At 42.9% G+C, this 22,100-nt stretch overlaps 1 protein-coding gene across 3 annotated transcripts in view; it reads right to left on the bottom strand.

The window, feature by feature from the left end:
- USP19 (ubiquitin specific peptidase 19) overlaps positions 1 to 19,860 on the bottom strand; it is a 1,845,650-nt gene extending 1,825,790 nt beyond the window's left edge. For 2 of the 3 annotated variants that reach the window (XM_069643288.1, XM_069643289.1), the window contains exon 1: positions 19,623 to 19,860. The gene's annotated coding sequence lies outside the window, so the exon portion shown is untranslated. The remainder of the gene's footprint in view (positions 1 to 19,622) is intronic. The other variant, XM_069643291.1, reaches the window with a different exon arrangement.
- Between the last annotated feature and the right edge of the window lie 2,240 nt (positions 19,861 to 22,100).

The raw sequence follows: 22,100 nt of genomic DNA, 5'->3' as shown, positions 1-22,100 counted from the left end.
TACCGTCGTGTTGGGCTCGATTGATCGGAGGAGACAAGACACAATGGCAAATAGCAACTTACAAAATACTAGAAGTAGTAAACCTGCCGAGGCCATAGCCGACATCGAGGGCACACTTTAGAGAGAGAGAGTACTTTTTAGAGAAAGTTTACGAAACAGCTAATTTTGTAAAAATCTATTTTTTATTAAACGCAAATAAAAAATTTTTACAAACTTGCTAGTGATTCAACTTGCCTACTAAAGGAACACACATTTGTGACAGGGTGACTTGCCAAACCAGAAATTATCTATTTCTAGAGTTTCAGCAATTGGGAAATTTAAAGATTTAGAAATTACTCCACATCAATAACTATGAATCACTAGCCACAGTTTTATTTTTTAAAGAGTAAAAACATCATTGGGCAAACAATTCAGTGCAAGGGCATATGATCGAAACATAAGAGTTATCCCAAGCTTAACGATAAAAGACATTTCATAGCTGAGATACTGACGCCAACACGATCACCTTTCAGGATCTTAGACCACAGGTCTTCCTTCACATGTTAAATTTACATATTCTTGGAAATGGGGATGAAGAAAGTCAGTTTGTCTCGCCGATTAAGGAGGGACAGAATGCCAGCAAGTGCAAGAGTTTCGGATTCATCCGGCATTTGACAGAATCAACACAAATTATTTCCTTTAGCAATAACCTTCCGACAGTACAGAACCTCTCTTGTGAGCCAAAGGTTCAAACGAAAGCATAATAAAAGTTGCTACGACTCGACAAGGGAATCTGACAAGATAGGGTTCAGGTTCTGAAAGACTTTTGATCCTATAATTGCTGCTTTAAAAGTGTTGATGAAGCATGCACTGTTGCCAGGTTAGTATCCAATCGTAACGCCGTAGTTTTGTTTTGGTGCAATCTGGATTCATCATCAAAAGAAACATTGAAATATCTGCAGCTTTCAAGATTTCAGTAAGATGTTGCTTCCATGGTTGCGTGAAATTGTCCTCAGCAATTTTAACATAAGAGGCTAGGCACAGGGAATTCAGATCAGCCAATAAGCACTTTCTTAGTAAAATACATCACTTAGGACGTTCTAAGAGATAGCAACCCCAACTCATGTCTAACAATACACATAGGTTCTCTTGCTGGCAAGCAAAGCACCTGCTTCCAAAAGTGAATTTTCCATACTTACGATGGATTATACGATCCTGCGCGACAGATGTCTGTACCTTCTTCCTTAACTGGAAATGGTAAGGTAGATCCGAAGGGCGATTATTGGTGTTACGGCCAAGATATCGATATTCAGATACCACTTCTAGACTGAAACTTTACAATTGCCATTTAGAAAAGCAGTGTTTGATGTGATGGGAAGTTGCACGATCATGACCTTGGTTTTGGCTAGGTTGATTGTTAGCCGATTAGCCTCAGTGTATTCTTGTATGCTTTTTGCAATTTTTGTAACCCGTGGAGTCTAGGACAGGTATTTTGTTCTAGAAATTCTAAGTTCATGGGGCAGCCCTGTCAAATTTCTAAGTCTGGTACGTAAATCAGTTTTCCTATTGCGCAAGTCATGATCATGAATGTGTCTATGTGTATGGAATGATGTAGCTGGCTGTTCTATAAATAATTGCAGAGCTGCTACATACATTCCAACTGGCTTAACCAAGTTGAAAGTAAGCAAGTGATCATGGTTGTGCAAAAGGGCTGTGAAGATGGGTTAAGGATGTCTGTTTCCATATAAATCTGTTTCTACTCCAAGAGACAGTGAGGGTTGATGTATAATATTGAGGGATGAGTGAGGAGCGGGACACCGGTTAGGTCAAAGATTGAAGCTCATAATGGCTGTGTTTTTGGAGGAAATATTTGGAAGTGCTTGACAATGGCGAATAAGTTCCTGGTGGTGAAGATGTAGTCAACGATGGCCTCTCCTGCAGGTACTGTGGGGCTGTAGATCGCTCCATTAATCATGAGAAATTGCTGCTCTTTCATTAGGGTTAACCACAGTTGTACAAGTGAGTCGGTTTTGCGTGGCTTTCCAGAGAGGCAATGCAGGTTAATATCACCTATTATAATGACATGATCAATGGAGCACTCATTCATGATAAGATCTAAAATAAGTATCATGTCCTGAAAGAAGCGCTCAGTCTCAATATTGGAGTGATTCCAATACAAAATTAATGAGGGCAACGACTTCACATGGGGTTTTGATTCTAACTAACTGGGTGTGCATATTCAGAGTGGCACACAGATCCAATTTTAGGCCTTGTGAGACTAACAGCGACTAGTAAACCAGCCATTGGTCGGCCCTTGGGCTGAATTTTAGCAGGCAGTAAGGAAATGACATTATCGTCCCATACCGGGGGGAAGATGGGGGGGGGGGGCTAGCCAAGTTTCTTGAAGGGTGGCGATATCAAATTCACCAAGTGGGTGAGAAGTAGAGCTTAAAAGAAGAAAGCCCCTAGAGTTCCAACATGCAAGTCTGCAAAGAATTTGTTTCGTCGGTATGCGTTGCTAATTTTTACTGGGACTTCATAACTGCAGAGTATGCGTCGGTTTTTGTAGGGGCTCGATGTGCCGAAGTGTCTCAAAGGCCACTCGAGTACAAGTGATCCTCAAGGGCATGTTTTCCAATAAATAATCCGATGGCGGAGCCAAAAGGACACAATATTTTGGGCGTCTTAGAACTAAGCAGCTGGTGATCCTGCAAAAGAGTAAATCCCAACTCAAATAAATGCGCTATAGCTTGCCATAAGATGTTCCTGACAACTACGGATTGAATCCACAGACGAACTGTCGTGAGATCATTTTCAAGAAAGAATTCCACCTGTGTTACGTCAGATGAACGAACATAGGTGAAATTCAACATCGCGGAAGATGTTAAGCACACTGGTCCTGTTGAGATCATAAACCGGACACGAACCACCCCGACACTGGAGGATCAGTCTGTGATGTTGTGAGGATGAAAACATTGTGGGGGGAACTGCTCTCCCATTCTGAAGTTAGGGGGCCCCGGCAAAGCAGCAGAGTTAGAACCAGGATGGAGTTGTGGGGGTGGTCGTCTCAGTTCTATTCCTAATGACCCGTTCCAAAGATTTGTGTGCAGAGAAGAAAAGGGGCCACGTTGAGCAAGAGTTTCGGTGAGCTCAGAGCGCCTCTGCTCGAGTGTAAAGAAGTTGCATGCACAAGGATCCGGAGGCTCAGTATGGTGAATGGCTCGTTCTTGAAGCGAAGACATCGATGAAGATGTTTGCAGGATATCAAATTTCTTGTCCTGATATTCCACTTCATGCACCAAGGCATCAAGAGGCTCATAGAGTTCATCAGAAGTGCCAGCAACGGGAGCTGAAGTTTCGGAGATGGGCTTCGAGTTCTTTTCGCTCGTGCTAGGGCTGCATATTTTTAAGCAACAGCATTAGTAGCTAGGTGTCTCCGTTTACTAGGCATTGTGAGAGACCAAATTAATTTATGGGAGCCAGATTATGAGGAAGTCGAAAGAGCTTTCATGTTTTTCGAGAAGCCTTGGATTTGGCATCCACATCCGGTCGAGTAAAGATGGTAAATGTCGGTTTAGAAGGTGGGGAGCAGGCCGCGGAAGCCTCTGGCATGCGAGCTTCACAACTCAGATTTAGAGAATCAGGTAGTCGGTGCATCAATAGCAATAATCGCGGATTTAACATTCATGGTGGATTTAGCATGCAGATTATTAGAAAAAGGCGGCTTACTCTCGGTTTGCATCAATTCTAGCAAGGAAGAATTACCACCCTGACATAGTTCATAGAGAGTCATCAAAAGAGCAGTTTGTCAACTTTGGTGTCAGGTTTTTCAAACAACTTGGTCAGTGACAGAGGAGCAGTGTTCATCACCATGAGCGATATTTCTATTAGATGAATGGAGGAAGCTTCAGAAGGGATAGGTTTCCGCAGTGTTGGGTTGGCAAAGGAAATGGAAAGATCTGATGAGGAACTTGAGGTAGAATTTTGGAAACATCATGGGCGTTTTAGATAGGTAGGCATTTGAATAGGAGACATATGATGAGGCGTTGTGTTCTGGGAACTGAAGTAATCAGCTTGCCTGCTACAGCAGTTACAGGACATGTGACATTAGAAAGAGGAGGCACACTGCTGACAGTCATTTGGCTGGATATGGATGGTTAAGTACTTGATCTGAGACCACTTTAATGGGTAGTGAGATAACTGCTAAGGAAGGTTGCAGTTCTGTTGGGGGAAATATCTTAAGTTTGAGTTGCACTCAGGTCAGAGACACAGCAAATGGCTATGCTTGCTGTTATAGCCGGCAGGTAGAATTGGATCAGGGGGTGGGGGGGTGTTTATAGATCAATTAGCATGCCGTCTACAGCAGCATTCGTTTGGAAAGAGCTTAACGCTGCATTAGCAAGAAGAGCCTGTAAGCTTCAGCTGGGGCCTTCAGGGCACGCTCTGGATTGCAAAACGCTCTGATGTCAGCGACAAGAGACTGAGATCGAAGCCGTGAAGACGCAGCATTCACACAATAGGAGCTTGAACTATTCACTGCTCGTACCAGGTTGCTTTTGCTGGGGGGGGGGGGGGGGGGGAGACGAGAGTAGTTTAAGTTTGCTGATATCAGCCAATTTTAGTTTTAAGAGTCTAATTTCTCGCCATGATAAGCTGCCGCAAGAGCACCGCCACCAAGCTAATAGTTAGAGAAACTAAGTTTTTTTTATTTATTTTTTAAATAGAGTTAGGTTAAAGCTCACCGTACACAAGCTCACTACCTGCACTAAACACAGCACTCCGCAAAGCGTGCATGCAAATTTGCGCGGGCCAGTGTTTTTATGGGAGGTGCGGGTCACAGTGGGAGGAGCCAATCTGGTAGTGCAGCAGCAATTTGAACACTGCTTCCAAAAAGCAGAACAAATAATGTGTATCCGTTCAGCAGCAAGTCTGTGTGCTAACTGCACTCAGTTAGAGCATAGAGACGCAAGATCACTGCAGACGCGTCCGAGCTGCAACGGTGGCATCACCTGGATCACATCGAAGGTCCATAGAGGGAGTGAACCCCATAAGAACTACACTTGGTCCTGAAGATGACCCGTATGACTATAGTCATCGAAACCGGTCGACCCAACCATGCAGGAGTTCGCTCATGCAGATGATGATGGTCAATTCAAGAAAAGTGCACACGTCACAAATAACGTGTTTTATTGCTAGATAGCTCTTCAGCCTCTAGGTTGCCTACTCTTTTTGAGGAGCTTGGTGTTTTTACATAATCAGAACAAGTGCCAGAGATGACAGGACTACTACTAAGAACTGGTGATTAAAACAGAGTCACATTCCAGATAGATTAGGTCCATGCAACTCCGAAAAAATACATTATCTAATGTTTTTCTGTCTTGAATGTGTATTTGATGACTTGTATCTGACCTTTTAGAAGTGAATAATACACACTTGTTGGATAGGGAGATTCCTTCTGCTATCCATTTTAGACAGACGGTGCATCATCCAATCCCTAGGGAGAGATTCACTGGGATAAGGACAGGGTGTTCTTCATAACAGGGACAGTCTGCTTGTGTGTGTTCAACAAAAAGAAGGCCGGTATTGTTCCTCCATTCTAAATTGTGTTCTCCTAATACAGTTTTCCTGTGTTACCTAACACTCAACACAGCACTCTGCAAAGAATTTATGAAATGCTTTTCTAAAAAAATGTTAGTTATCAAGAGTCCAATTACATTATTTGTACCAATGACGCATAACAGAGTCTGTCATGGACCAAGTAATTATTGCCACCGACTTCTTCTCCTGTTCATCCATTGCATGTTTACCATATGTTGTGGCTCTTCCGGTGTACCTATAACCCTATCCCTCATCTATGTTTTATATATTACACACCTTTGTCATTTGATTTAATGCCGGTTTCCCTCTATGAGGGATAAGGCACTCATTTTGTAATGTCTTCTATTGACTGTTAAAAACTCAATCTTTTTTAACTGAAGAAAAAGACAAATGTAATCACTGTCATCTTTCAATGTCTCAAATTTGTTTTGAGCTATACACTCTTCTTCAGGGCGGTTTCACACTGGAAAAAGTCTTGCATTTCAGACTCAAGCTAAGTGCACCTCCATTGTTAGCGGATCCAAATCATTATAGTGTGTGTTACCTCTTCATGGTAAGGTTTTTCGCTTAGAATCTACAATTAGTTTCCCAATTGAAGGTAGCATGCTCTCAGGTTTTGCATTCATGTTTTAGAATCCAGGTTCCATTTCGATCACACGCCTTTCCGCATGTAAAACATGGAAAGCTTTATTTTACCCCCCAGGGCATTTATGAGACATAGTAACTCAATCTTTTAGTGAATGATTATGAAAGAAAAGTCTAAAACCTTTTGCACTTAAGCCTAGAAGGGATAGCCATCAGCTGTACATCCAGGCTACTACTAACAGCATCCAGTGTAGTCAATGTTTTGTGGCAGAGGTTCCCAGTAGGAGCTTTTTCTCTTAATAGTGTGTGCAACACATTTTACAAGTGCATAATTCAGTGATTCTTAGTGGTGTTATAACTTTTCACACTCCTAGCACATTAATATGGTATGGATATGTGTTGTGCTTTACTAACGAGGATTGAACAGTTAGACAATATTATAAGATTACAAAACACAAACTCACGGTACTAATGGAAGGCACATAGTGGGGACTATGATGCAGCAGCACAAAGTCCAATATTAATAGTCTACGAATTGATCGTCAAGGAATAGAAGTAATTTGCAATAACACTTGGGAGATAATCATGCAACAGAATATTTCAATATAGAGTCCTTCATTTATTTATATTTTGTATAGTAGGCTACTGTTAACTGAAACAAAAAGAATTTCAAAATAAGAATTGTGCAGACAGTGTGTGTGTGTGTGTGTGTGTGTGTGTGTGTGTGTGTGTGTGTGTGTGTGTGTGTGTGTGTGTGTGTGTGTGTGTGTGTGTGTGTGTGTGTGTGTGTGTGTGTGTGTGTGTGTGTGTGTGTGTGTGTGTGTGTGTGTGTGTGTGTGTATACACATCTTGTTAAAACATGGAGGAGAAAAATCGCACTCCAAGCATCTAGAGTCCCAAAGGAAAAAAAAATAATAAATTCGAGTCAAATGAAAACACAAGTTTAATAAATGTTACACAAAAGGTGGGCAAAACACAACAAAACAAAGGAGGACGCCAGGGCAGTGTCCTGAACGACGCGCTCCATCACGTTAGGGAGACATGAAAACAATGACAATAGATATTGCAGATTAGTCCTTTTCCCATGTTGCCTAACCCCACAAGCTAACAACTTTTTCGCAAAAACGTGGCGGCCATTTTGGAATGTGGCAAAATCCTGTATTAACCATAGGAAGAACAGGTTAAAAAATAGCAGTATTATAAATAGCACATTGGAATCCCTCAACAAACATGTAAAGATATAATATTCATGAATAAAAGGGACATATAGTGAGATAGATGTCAGCAAATCTCACTCAGAGAAAGAATTAGCAGTCCGCAGATGTGACATAAAGTGCAAGTGCATTCCTATGTAGACATATGAAACGATGCAGCAAATAGCTAAGAAATATAAAGTGCAAGTGCATATCTAGCTCAGCATGACAACATAGTAATCATAAGCAGTAGGAAAACATCTGGGACAGAATCAAGCTGTCTAATGTAAAATTTCCATTGACAGTTGTAGGCAGTCAATATATGCAACCCTTAAGATAAAAACATGTTGCAGGCTACAATATAAAGTGCAAGTGCATTTGACTGTAAACATATAAACCTAGCAGCAATAGATAGGCAGAAAAATTAGTAATCATAAAGTGCGAGTGCAGAAAATATACCGATGTCCTCCTAATATGTGTGTCTATATTAAAAAACGGATAGTTACTGGCTTGGGTACAAATAAAAACCATACGCATATATAATTTAAAAAAAACACAGCCACAGCAGTGGCCATGTAGTTATGGTTAAGTTGCTGTTTCCATAGAAGGAGCACTTTTTGGGGCGGCTTATAACTCCGCTCTCCCTGGACGAATCCTCACCAAACTTCGCAAAAAAAGTATATGGGCCACTCTGAATTATGTTTACAAAGTTTGGTGATGTTTGGTCCAGGGGGGGGGGGTCCCAAAACGTTTTTTTCCCCCATAGACAGATTGGGGGAAAAAACTTTGCGCATGGCTTCAGGCCAAACCGTTGGACGGATGTTCACCAAATTTGAGGCATGGGCTTGGACCCGAAAGCGTGCTTTAGTAAATTTGGGGACAATACGTCCAGTACTTTCCTTTAAAACGACCAAAATATATGTCTCAATAAATTAGTGATATCTATGTCCACAGTCACATTTCCCTGTTCGCTCCGCGGACATGATGCCGGTCAAGTGGCATAGCGAGTAGAGCGCTCGCTTTGACATCCGTGCAGAGCCTGCTAACGCAGGTTCGAATCCCGGTGGGCCCAAACTCAGCCTTTCATCCATCCGAGGTCGATAAATGAGCACCACACACCGTGGGTAATGATAAGCAGTGCTCAGATACCTGAGGGTTCTTAGTGCTATATAAACGTCAAATTATTATGTTTTTATTATTAAAATAATTTTTTTTATTATTATTATTATTGATAGCGATTGGCCGGGGGGTGGTGTCATCACCGCGGACACGCAACATCTTCGCCGAATGGCTACAGCAAGCCGTGATGTACGTCAGAATGCATGGATGCACCTGACATCTTGGATCCAAAGACAGCGCGCTACCTACCAGAGGGCGAAATGCTGTTTTGGAAACTGTTTTCCCCTCCTGCAGTGCATGGGGAGGATCACAGAGTAAGGGATGGGTTAAATACTGTACTTGTTTGGCCGGTAGATGTTAATGATGTATTTGCCATGGGAAATGGTGTTTGGGAAATGATTTTGATTTCCTACAATGCTTGGGGAGGTTTAAAGAGTAAGAGAGGGATGAAATACTGTACTTGTTTGGGTGGCAATTTATTACATATTCTGCATTGGCGCCTTCTTCAGGATGTTTGTACGTGCAGAAAATGAGGGATCTAATAAGGATACTATTTGAGTCTGTGCTGTGTACAGGCAACTTGAAAATGTTCACAGGACACAGGTGGCGTTAGCGACCATTGCTTTCGAGTGTATTTCCCTATTATATTACTTTTTTCTATGGGTGTGTTATTGCTTAGTACGCCACCATGATCAAGACATGCTGCGGGGGTTGTGGGCAGGGCCTAGAGACTTGGATGCATGGCAGTAAGCCGTAGGCCATACTTCCAAGACTGTAGGCCCTGCCCACAACCACCGCAGCATGTCACGACCATGGCTACACGTGTAGTATTGATTATAGCTTACGTGGTTGAGGGGAGATTGTACAGTGCACCCAACAACAAAGTTATAAGCACTGGAGTTACAAGCCAGTGCACATGAACACATTGCAATAATATCTATGGACACACAGCTAGGAGTGCAGTCTCTGGCCAGAATAAGTGAAGCATACCACACCTATCAATACACCCATACTACTGGACATCACTGAGGTGGTTGTGGGCAGGATGTAGACTTTTGCTTCCATGGCAGCAGCCCGTAGCCCATACATCATACTCCTAAAACCCTAGGCCCTGGCCAGAAACACCACATCATACTACTGCAGTGCATACACTCGTCCTATAGGTTAGCATGTCAGATGGTTCTGGGGAGGGTGTATAGTCTTGGCTGCATGGTCGAAGCCCATGCACCCAGACACAACCTTGTTAGCTGTGAAGGTATAAGCCAATGTACACCTATACATTCAAAAGTACGTGGACATACCTCTTAACCTCTAGGTCCTGCCGTCACACACTGCAGCACATTAGACATTAGTGACCGTGTTCCTTTGGTGGAGTGGCTGTTTCCATAGAAAGAACTGTTTTTGGCTGCCTTATAACTGCCCTACCCTTGGACGAATCGTCGCCAAACTTTGAAAAAAAATATATCAGGCACTCTCATTTTGGTTGGCAAATTTGGTGATGTTTGGTGCAGGGGGCCGAAAGTTATAAAGGGAGGCGTTCTCAAAACTTATCTTTTCCCCTTACACTGAACGGGGGGTTTCGTGCTCACGACCCTGTGGCTCTTTCCCAGTTTGTTTGAAGAACAGTCAGACCTTCCAGGATTTTGCGGCATGAAATGGCAAATTTTGCGGCATGAAATGGCAAATTTTGCGGCACAAACCTTTATTTATTGCGGCATTGTTGCGGGACATTTTGTATTAACTGGAGGGTGTAAGATTGCCACATTGCAGGAAATAGGTAGAGTGCAAGGCTAGAAGAGAGCCAGGGTATCATTATTATGTGTCTTTTGTATTAATTTAATAGGAAGAGTCCCAGATGTCTCTGGCTTGGCAGAACAGTGTTTGATTTGGCTACATTTCTGGTTTAATGTTCATGCCTATTTAATAGTATTAACTAAATTGATCATTATCAATTGTAATGCTGAAAATATTCCCCTTCTATGTTCTCCAATCCCCCAAACACCCACAAACATCTCACCAACTCTCCATCATAACGTACATTCCTTAACCTCTCACTCTGTCATACAAATACTCACGTGCTATGTCACACTGTCAAGTCACAATCTGCACTGCCCAGCCCCTGCCACACTCCAAATCATACTCCCAACTCACACCTTACACTCTACAATTCCTCCCTCAATATACAGTCCTTCATTCTTTTGTGCTGCTTCTGCATCTTGCATCTTTTCTCCCATTCTATCACATTCTTCCCTCATCCTTTTTCCCAATCTGCAGCTCACTGCCTCTTTCTGGCCAACCGCTTCCTCTACTTTCTGTACCTCTGCTCGCTCTCAGATTTCTGGCCCACCGCATCACTGCTTCCTCTGCTCTCTTGTGCAGCACTTCCTCCTCTGACCCACTGCTCTTCCTCTGCTTTCTTGCCCATCACTTCACATCTCACCCATCACTCTCCCTCTCTCTCATAGTGTAACCATTTTTATTATTTTTTTTTAAATGTAGATTTTGTCCCAGTTCCTCAAATGAGGGGGCATTTAAAAAAAGAACGGAGGATATGCTATTTTTAGACAACCCATTTTTGGAAATGAGCAGGTCACCTTATTCTCAAAGGTGACCGGCGCATTTCCACAGGCTTGAGCTGTAGCGCAAATTGTGCGCTGGCAGCTGCCTTGAATGGTGTTCTGGGTTGTTTGACCGAAGTGTAATTATTTGCGGCGGAATTGAGCGTAGTCAATTTTGCTGCAAATTGATTTGCACTTCAGCCAAACAACCCAAAATGTACCTTTCACCACCACCCGAACCCCTCCCCTACTTAACCGCTTGGTCGCTGCAGCTTCCCCTGCAACCCTGCGGTGCCAGATCCGTCCCTCTAACGCTGGTCGGATACGTCCCTCTAACGCGGGTCGGATCCGACTCTGCAGGGTCCTTTTTTCGTTATTTTCCTTTTTTTCTGTCCCCGCCTCCAATTTTGAGGAAAAAGGGGAAAACACTTCTGCAACCACCCTAGACCAAAAATACTAAACAAGGGGAGCGGGTGACACCCCCGCAACACATGTTCAGTATTTATAAAAATCGATCGAATAATACTGCACGTAATTGGTCAAATTGTAACATTCGATAGATTTTTGTCATCAAAATGGGGAGTAATTTGAATAGAATCGCTCTCCCGACAGTGTTCTGCAAGCTCCCAGCGCCTTTCACAGGGACAGGCACTCTAGGTGCCTGCCGCTGAAAAAAGGTGACCCAAAAAATGCATTTTTATCCTGTTTGAGGAACAGAAATGCAAGCGACTCAGCAGCGGTTCATACCTTAAAAGAAATGCATGACAGGGTCAGGAAAGACCCTGTCATGCAGTGGCAGCCCCACATCCCGTGCGTGTAGGGTTGCCTACAATTTCTGCACATTTAAAAGTGCATCTTGCTTGGAAATGAGGGATGTGCTTTTAAATTGACAGAAACGCCACTTTATTTGATCAAGGAGGTGAAAAAGGCCCTCTGAATGGGCGCGCATATAAAATGTGCCCATTCATGTGTCCCTTGTGGATTGGGCTGCAATTTTTGGGGCGCAAGTGATTTCATTTCTTGTGTAAATAAAAACAAAAAAAAAAAGTTGAGCACCTGGCACCCTGAGGATTCTTTTTTTCAAAACAGTAATTTTTGCAGATTACTTAAAAAAAAAAAAAAAATTTTTTTTAAAAAGATGCTGTTTTTGCACAAAACGGCCATTTTTGCGGCATTTTGCGCAAAACGGCCGTTTTCGCGGCATTTTGCGGGATCGCAAAATCGCAATAAGCTGGAGGGTCTGAACAGTGTGAAGTAAGGCAGCTTTCTTCGGTGGCCCCCTATCTTTTACTAATGTTTTCGTGTGCGCGGATACCGCCAGAAACATGTCCAAAACAAGAGAGCATTAGACTTCTCAAACTCAAGTAATAGTATTTCACAATGTCACCTTTGAGGGGGGGGGGGCCAATGAACTGTGGAAGCACAAAGTGAAAAAGTGCAGTTTTCTTGTCTGTAAAATGATACATTTAAATGCAAGTTCGTGCTCACTGCACCACGACCAATTACAGCGTGTGGAATAAAATGTGTTTTGGAATAATATTTCCGTCACATTGGCCTCTTCAGTTTTGAAAACTAAGGCCATCATCTCCACTGTTTGCTTCAAACAGCGCTTCTGGAGCTGTATGGGAGTAGAGGTTCTCATAATTGGATTTCAATATGTTGCTTCAAAGGAAGAATGTATTTGGCTTCTGAGTGAAGGCCACACAAGTTGCTTTTTTTGGTTGACCGCTCAATACGCCCGTGTATCCGTGTGAATGTAAAGAGGCAATTGTTTTTTTACCTTGAGCCCAAGAGAAAGTTGCTGGCTATTCACGGAATTAAAGGGTTGAAAAAAAAACAGCAAATTGATAAGGTTATTTTTTTTAAAGTTTGTAAGAAACATGCAATATCAGTCAACGAAGATTCTTCGCTGCGAACACATTCGTGACTGAAGAATGGAGGCTGTAAATATTTTGTAAGTTTACTTTGGCCCACTGTACAGCGAAACGTGCTTTATTTTTACATAACTGCACATCTAATTGTGCTAATATAATTGACATATTATTTTTCTGCCTTTTTATAATTTTCCTGTAATGTTGCAGAGTACACAGGTTGCTCATTTGCATGGTATGACTGCACTCAACCTTTTTTACAATTAATATTTCTAATTTGAAACGTTTACTTTGTCCACATATCTTTGTGTATAACTTTGCACTTTTTTTGGTCTTCTTTCAAATGACAAGACGTAGTTTTTTTTTTTTTGTCCACTCTTTTATTTCATACCTAAATTATCGTCTTTCTCTGTACTTGGCATTTTGTTTTCTCTTACGGCGCATGCAAAATCTCAGCGTTTGTAACCTCCACCTGTAGGTACACTTGGACATTAGTAAGATATTACTAGAATGTCAACTTTGAGCTTGTACTTTTGTGTAGCACTTTGCATATTTTCCATGTGATCTTTTAAAATGTTTTGCTACAGGTTGGTTACTGACACGTATTTTTTTGGGAACCTTTCCCGCCTAGGTATAGGTTGCCATACTGTGCGTGCCATGGTTTTCAAATCCTGAGTGAGGGCTTCGTCGGACGGCAAATACAACTGCTGGTGAGCGGTTGCCTGTCCATAAAAATGCGGAATGACACTGTAAGCCCGCTTTGTGCGTTCGCTGAACTCGCTATTCAGAGCAATGTGACATCATTTATGGTGCTGTAGCCTCAACGTCACAACGACTTCTGGAAAATAACTGTGGAAACAAAGCGACTGCTTCAACAAAGACCCCAAAATGTATGTTTGAGCAAAAAAAAAAAAACGGCCTCATCTTCAACATTTGCAATACCTCCCTTACAAGCATTGTAATCATTGCATTGATTATGCGATTGTTCCGATGGCCTCTTCAAGTTTGTTATTAAATAAATCTATTTTGTAACCTGTAAAATGGTCACGTGTTTTTTACCATTCCACTGTTTTATTTGCAAATGTAAGTTATTACCTTGTACGTCGCTGAATGTTTGTTTACAGGTTCTGCGTCACACCACATAATTGTGATTTTTGCAAACTACAATGGAAAGGGAAGAGGGGCTATGTATGCAATAACCACCTTCCCTTCCTATGGCGGCCATCTAGAAAGAGTATTTTCTTTTGTGATCCTTACTGCCAAAGTCACCTCGAATTACAACAAGTAAACGTCTTTTTTTAGTAGCACACGTTACTACATTAGTAATATAGACTATTGCTGGCAAAGATGATTGCGTCTATGTACTTTACAGAGAAATAAGGAGTACGTGGGGTGTATGCAATTTTTTCTTTTTCCCATTATACTGTGAAAGGTTGTTATGAACGCATAGTTATCTTTACGGGTGCCTTTATTTTTTTGCCATGGCAGGCAATAAGGCAATATGCAAACGCCATTGAGCAAAAAGGCGTCAAATGGTGATATGAGTGACTGCATGTGTGGCAAAAAATGTTTTCGTCTGTTATGTGCAAGGTAGCGAAACAGTTTCTTATGCTTCAGCATAACACCACTGCTGCTCTTTCTTAGAGAGGAAAGCTGCCTTTAGCGGATGTCTTTTTCAGATAGGTACAACTTTCCCTACCATTATATAATGTGTAGTGCATTGCCAATAGCTGCATACCAATACGTGTTGCCGTTTTGTAAGGCAAATGCTCAAGGTGGACGTCCCTACATGAATATAAAATCTATTTCCACATTGCCCAACAGGCATACTTCGTTCAGGTAAGTGTGTACTGATTCTGGGACATGTCACGGTGCTGTGCGACATTATATGTTCATGTCGCGTACTTCGGAAGGGGTACACTGTTCACCAAACGACCCTTCCTAAAGGGACTTTTTGGTTAATGTGCACTATTGAAAATCTGTGACATGCAGTACAACATTTTTTTCTTAGCTACACCTTATACTTAAATTGTACTACTAAAAAACCCGTCCACTTCACACAAAAAAAATAAAAAAAACTTTAAGGGGACGTTATGGTTAAGTTGCGCTACTAAAAACCAGTGAAATTCCCTAAAAAACAAAAAAATTTAAAAACTAAACTTTATAATCATGACATTATGGTTCGTGGTAAAAACCCAAAAACCCCTGAAATTTACCAGTTATGGTAGCCTAAGCAACCATAACTCACGCCTAGGGGTGTCAAGGTATTTGTTTTATGACGGTACGATAACCTTCTTGCCAAATGACGGTATATCATGGTTATCGCGGTATAGCAGGTGGAGTTAACTAATCTTAAATATTTTCTAAAAGGTCATAAATTGACAGATGTATCATCACAAACAAAACCAGGCATCCAGGGCCAGAATTGGGCTTTTCAACATACTTTCCACTGAAATGCCTTGCTTCCACCAAACACAAGTGTGAAGAGGAGGGGGTGGGGGCGGAGGCATTCTGCAACTGGCAAAGCAAACTGAATAGCTTTTCTTAAGTGGTCATTTAGGCTTTTTGCTCCCCCACTGGCTACTGGTGAAGATGAACATGTTGCCATCTTGATAACCTGCATGCCACAGATCAATGGAGGCTGATGGTAGTATAGGCTTGTGTGTTTTTTTTACTTCTCTCTCTCTCTCTCTAAAAGGTGTTCAGTAATCACTGACATGTTACCCTTTGGTATGGCAGCAGGGAATACCCACAGAGATGAGTGAATTTCGCATTGTGACTTATTATATGTAAATTCAATGATAGAACCAGGGAAATCCCCCACTGCCATATGTTTAGAGAACATTATCCATTATGAATATATAAACCCCAAAGCCGCCACCCCAAAGTAAACCCTTTTCCTTCTTGGCACTGTATCTATTCTTCCTATTGCTAACATATTGATTTTGTGTAAGGCATGTGTGGTTTATGGAATGGCATTATAAACTGCTGAAACTAGTTGGCAGACGGCACATCCAACAGTGCACAACCAAGACTGCGCAGCAATTGCTTACTGCAGCCTTTCCAAATCAGATTGAAAAGCACACTTAACGGTATGAACGGTATAAACAATGTGACGGTTATTATTGTTCAATTAAGTGGTTCACGGTATCTTTAACGGTATACCGTTACATCCCTACTCACGCCACCACTGTGCACTGCTAAGACTAACGCCCAGGACATCAAAGATAACATCACAAATATCATTCATGACATCACATATCTGGCCCACTTGTTTTTATTTATTGACAGAAATAGGTGAGGTGAGTTTATTTACTGACAGTCAGAAAATTAACTTTCAAAAGGTATTACATTTATAGATATTGCTATTCTCACGTGTTCTTACGCTACTTTCCTTAGAATGTAATCGCATCTTATGCTGTACATATATAGGGGAAGAAGCAGGCCCTCTAACATAGCCATCATTTTTGTACGTGAATACAATCATGTACATTATACACAGTTGGTATTGATACTGCCTCTTGTTTGCTTACTTTACTCTCCATATACAAGCCCCATATGTTTATGAATTGTAGTCTATTTATGTTTTGGGTGCATTAGTAGGCCCAACAGGAGCCACTGTCCATCTAGGACAGCCACCCACCACTACGAATCAGGACCCCACAAGGGGTTATAGACTGCATTCAATAGCCTTGATAAAGACCCATGGGTCGAAACACGTGTCGGCTGACAACCAGGGGACACAATTGCCCCTTATGTAATGCATATCAACTGAGTATTAAACAATCCACTACTAGCACAAATAAAAGCTAATCTTGTTTCGCAACAACCACTGTGTTAGAACCTTTTCTTGGAAAAACTATAAGCAAGATAGCCAGGAGAATACTCCCTTTACCTACTCAACAATTGGGGTACTGGCTAAACCCCACCTGCTCCTGTGATCTTGCGACCCATGAATCCTACCAGCATGCTCAAAAGACAATAGAGTTTAGCATGGTTACTTCCACACCTAGAGCCAACCACGATATATATATATATATATATATACACATACATACATACATACATACATACACACACACACACACATATATACAAATACATACATACACACACACACACATATACAAATACATACATACACACACACACACACACACACACACCCACCAGTGTCACAATATCACTAAAGAGTGTTTAATATTGCATGGAATAGAGGACTTTTATTGCAAATTTGAACAGCTGCGAGTTCATTGGTTTTTACATACATATTGATTTTGTCTACGAAAACCATACTGTTTAGCAGTTTCTTGCCAGGTGGGAGATGACGGCATTCCTGTAATTTCTATGTCATTTCTCTGAGGCCAGCTGTGTCGCACCCTTGAGAAGCTGTATTAGAAATTATGGATAAGCTTTTATAGTTCATTTTCAATATTGTGATTATTAAAGATATGCTATTATTTTCGACAGGTACACGCATGCATCAAGAACTGACTACATCAAGGATTTCTTCAGACACCCATCAGTAACAGTCATTCCAAATAATCAAATGCTCATTGTAATGCTTTACCCAAAAATGCAGGTGTGTCCATTCGTTCCAGTGATTTTCAGCAATACCATACAAATCCAACTGTGATATGCCGTAGAACTGGCCAACATTCAAAAGACAGAAAATTTAACTAAATCACACAAGGCCATGCAGATCTTGGAGTAAAAGCTAAAATGGTTTTCTAAAGCTTAGGGTGAGCTGATCAACTAGATTGGCTTCACATACCTTCGACAATTACCCTCATTTGGAATTTGAAATGCCTTAGACTCACTCTCAACCAATTCCACCTCAACATGATTTTCCTTTAGAAGGCAACAATATGAAAAACTATAGAATTCATCTTCATTGAAACAATGTCTGCTGTATCAAAATAATAGGCTTAACTGACCTTGTACACTGAAAATGGTGGTCGATAACAGATCTCATCCTGAAACCCAAGAACCAGCCAAACACAGTGAATCTTGTGTTTAGCATTTACGGCAAACTAAGTAGATGTGCAGTAAATGTCAAATAAAAGTTTGAATCTTCCCTGCAAGGTTGAGCATCTTCCAAAAGGTACTCGACCTTCATCCTCGACTATGCAAATGGGCAAGAAGACTTTGAAAGCCCTGTGCCCTCACAAATAGGAAAGTTCAGTCGAAGGGAGATGACAAGGATAGCCTGCCATGCTCAGCAAGTAAAGGTCGGAAGAGGGTAGCGGGGTGCACGTTGGAAACTGTCACAAAAGGGAGGGCACATGCTCCATTCAAACTGCCAGAGAAAAGAGCACAAATGTCAAACTGTCACAGAGAGAAGGAGGCAGCAAAAGCTCCAAACTGTCCTGCGGGCGCTGCTTCAAAACATCAAGGAAACATGCTCCTAAAGTTATATGGGAGCACAGCAATAGCTAAATGGAAACAGTTTTATATGGTCGCATACTTGCCATCCCTACTGATTTAGAGATTAGGCTTCTGCTTTTTAAGCAGTTCTACCACCTACAGATTTGGGTTACAGATCCTACTGCAGGCTGCTTGAGACCAAGCATAGGACAAAGCATGCAACACATTAATTAGTCTGTGAAGTGGGCGGTTAAGGGATACATTTGAGTGATGGGCTCGGATCAATCCACTGACCTGACAGCGACGTGACTCTGCCCTGCACTCTTGCTGGGACAGACCTTAAGTGAGCCACCAGTGAAAGAAAGTGGAAGAGCGTACCACCATCACACAGCATCTGCCTATCAGACTGAGGAGGGTATCAGTATGTTTTTCAGTGCTCAACCTGGGTTCTGGCTGCGTTAGGCCGGTGGGCCATTTATGTGTGCAGCTAGGCTGGTTTATCATGGGATATAGCTGCATTTTAGTAGAGTGATGAGGTGTTCATGGGGTAGTATTCGTATGTGAGCAGCCAGGCCGAGTTTATCAAGGGGTGTAGCTGAACTCCAATTGTGTGATGGTGTAGCGTAGAGAGTAAGCGTAGTGATATGATATGATGGTTCATCCACAAAGCGCCTAAGTACAGTGCGCATTCGAAAGAGCTCAATGACAGGGGAGGGAACGAGGAAGAACGCAGAGCCACTCCCACAGGCAGCGCAAATGTGTTTACAAGCTAATGCACACCATCTAGAGACATCTAGACTGTGCAAGTGCTAAGGCACGGACAGGAGGGCATGCCTGGGAACGGTACATGAGGACGGTAGGGGCTGGATACACAGCGACATTGCGCGGGGGGCAGCTAGGGGCAAACAGCAAGCATGCAGGGGCCGGCGGTCCAGAGAAACATCACGGGACCAGAGGGGTTGGGGGTATACAGTGACATCAAGGGGGAACGGAGGGGGATGGGGCACACATCTACGTGGACATGCGAGGAGGATGGGGTATTCAGAATTATCAATTTCAAACATTTGAGCATCTTTCCATGTTGTGCTGTTTGATGGGTTGTGCATTCTAGAATGCTCATGTTGTGCCAACAATGTCAGTTTTGCAATTTCATGTGATGTCATTGTCATGACAAGTATTATTCTTGAAACATCCTACATCTTTTGGGTGACAGAACAGTGGAAAGTTCGCGGTCGGTATTATAGGGCGATGATACTTTATAGGGGCACACACTGCCCGGTCTTCCACGGGGCAGGGGCAACCCCCCGCCCCACTTGTAGCTCTGCTGTCCGTCTCCTTCACTCGAGACTCACCTCCGTTCGGGCAGCAGGGCCTGTTATGGGCCAGCGTTCTCCTCTCAGGCTCTGACTGCCGGCTCCTCCAGGGCCCGCAGTCGCCTATGAGGCTTGCCCCCGTTCCGCCTCTACTTCCGCTTCCGGGGCGCTCGCGGTTTGTTTTCTTTCGGCTTCAAGGTACTCTGACACCGCCGGCAAAGCAAAGCGAAACGAAACCAATAACACCGATTACCAAAACCTACTTCCTGAAGCCGGCTCGGGGAGCGTCACGTGATGAGGGTTCCCGGTGCGTCCTGTCATGGCATGCAGGAAACACAAAAAAGGGACTCGTGGTGCCCGGAAAGCAAACGGCCATTACCAGCCAGTTGACATTCTAGAACCATCTTTCGTCCAAATTCCAAACACAGCGTTTAATTGTTTTAAATAAGCAGCTACATCATTATTTCCTATCATTGATAATACATGCAATGCTAATTAATTTTAAAATCGAAATTAATCTATATTCATTATTTAAAAAGGAAATGTAATAGTTATGTGAATAGCGTCTTAGTGTTAACGAACAATACATGAACACGTTAAAGTCCCTTTCGTTCAGCGTCTATTCTAGAATGGTTGCCAGATTTATGTTTTTGCCAAGGCAAAGCCACTTGACAGCTTCACAGGACCACGTGGGCTCGTCCTTCTTCTGTATCAATTTGTAAAATAGTACCATGGCAACACAAAGTTATTTTCTATATTTATTGGTTTAAACATTGTTATTGATTTTAGCACAAATAACAGTAGTAAACAAGTTAATAAGTTACATTGTTGCAATATAACTGCCGATGAACAGACCGTGCAATATACAAAGGAACATAAAACATTAACTGTAGAGCGATCGCGAGAGCCCCGCTCTCGCGAGACCTCTCGAGCAAACACAGCTCCGCCCCCGCGCGCTACGTGCGCATTACGGGACGAGCTCAAGATGCGAGCAGCGGCGTCTCCCCGGCTCCTCCGAGCACGGGACTTTAAAGCTTCCTATTTACGCAGCCTGGGGAATCCTGATCCTCAGCACAGTTAGGCCCGTTGGCCTTTGGTTATGTAGGCACCCAGTGCTTCTTCAATTCGTTATTGCATTCCAGTATTAATAAACCACTGGTGCAACTCAATTACGGCTCCTGTCTTCACTTAAGGGGGGCAATATACTACATAAATTGGCGACGAGGATCATCACCAGAACCTACACAGAAGCATGCAAGGAGCCACGCCACCGCCACCCTTTCTGCAAACGCCAGGTAGGCCTGCCATTCCATGGCCACAATGGCAGCCCCTGTTCACAACATACGTGGAGGCTATAGGCGGAGCAGGGTTTTCGGCGGCAAGACGCAGGGCCATGTTACTCAATGCCCTAGGAGTGGAAGGGCAAAGAATATTCGAGAGCCTTACCCCGATTCCTGTAGACGATGACAATGATGATGTGTTCAAGAAGGCGGTCAGGAGAATCATTAAGAGGTTCGCCAGTACAGAGAACACAGTGCTCCACAGAATACGGTTTGAACAAGAACGTTGAACGGTTACAAGAACAGTCTGAACCCGTCGACGACTACGTCACCAAATTGAGGGAACTAGCAGCCTTGTGTAACTTCGGCACCAATGCAGAAAACCGCATATGCGACATGTTGGTCGTACACACTAACAGTTGTAAAGTCCAAGATAAATTTATCCTCGAAAAGGAGCTACAGTTAGAGAAAGCCGTTGAGATCGCCGAAAAGTCGACAGCGGACACGAGGGAGGTGAGAGGAAACAAGAAAGAACCCCTCAAGTGCCACAGGTGCACCAGCACGAAGCACTTGGCGTTGGACCGGGAGTGCCCAGCCAGAGACAAGGAGTGCTCCATCTGCAAACGCATTGGGCACTTCTCCATAGTGTGTCGATGGAGAAACAAGAAAGTCACCAGCCTCACCACAGATCGAACGGTGGTAAGAGAATCCTCCTCAGAAGATGAAGGAAGACCCACAGTCATTATGGTGAACAGCACACGGGCCAGGAGAGAGAAGCCCCATTGCCTAATCAAAATCGATGGAAATTAGACAAGGGTCATGGCAGACTCTGGGTCAGATCTCACCATTTTACCACTGCGCACATACAAAGAAATGGTGGGTAAGGAGAAAGTGCAAGTTCTCACCACGCGACACAAGCCCACGGTGTTTGGAGGGGCGTCAGTTGAACGGTTAGGTTACATCAATGGAAAAGTCGAATTCAAAAGGAGAGAAACCACCACCCGAGTCTATTTCAGTCACGAAGGTCCAGCGGTTTTGGGCTGGGACGACCAAGACAAGTTAAAAATCAAACTAGATCCCAGTACAGAAGATCAGGTCCTGTCTGTCAGTGCAAGGAACGGATCAATTGTCAAGAGCGATTATCCAACACTTTTCTCGGAGGAGCCGGGGCACATCAAAAATTTTCTTCACAAAATTGTGCTCAAAAGAAATGCAGTCCCAGTCAAACACCGGGTGA

This window comes from Ambystoma mexicanum, chromosome 2p (genome assembly GCF_040938575.1).
Source record: "Ambystoma mexicanum isolate Mex_15411 chromosome 2p, UKY_AmexF1_1, whole genome shotgun sequence".
Taxonomy (NCBI): domain Eukaryota; kingdom Metazoa; phylum Chordata; class Amphibia; order Caudata; family Ambystomatidae; genus Ambystoma; species Ambystoma mexicanum.
This window is presented reverse-complemented; position numbering and strand designations above follow the sequence as displayed.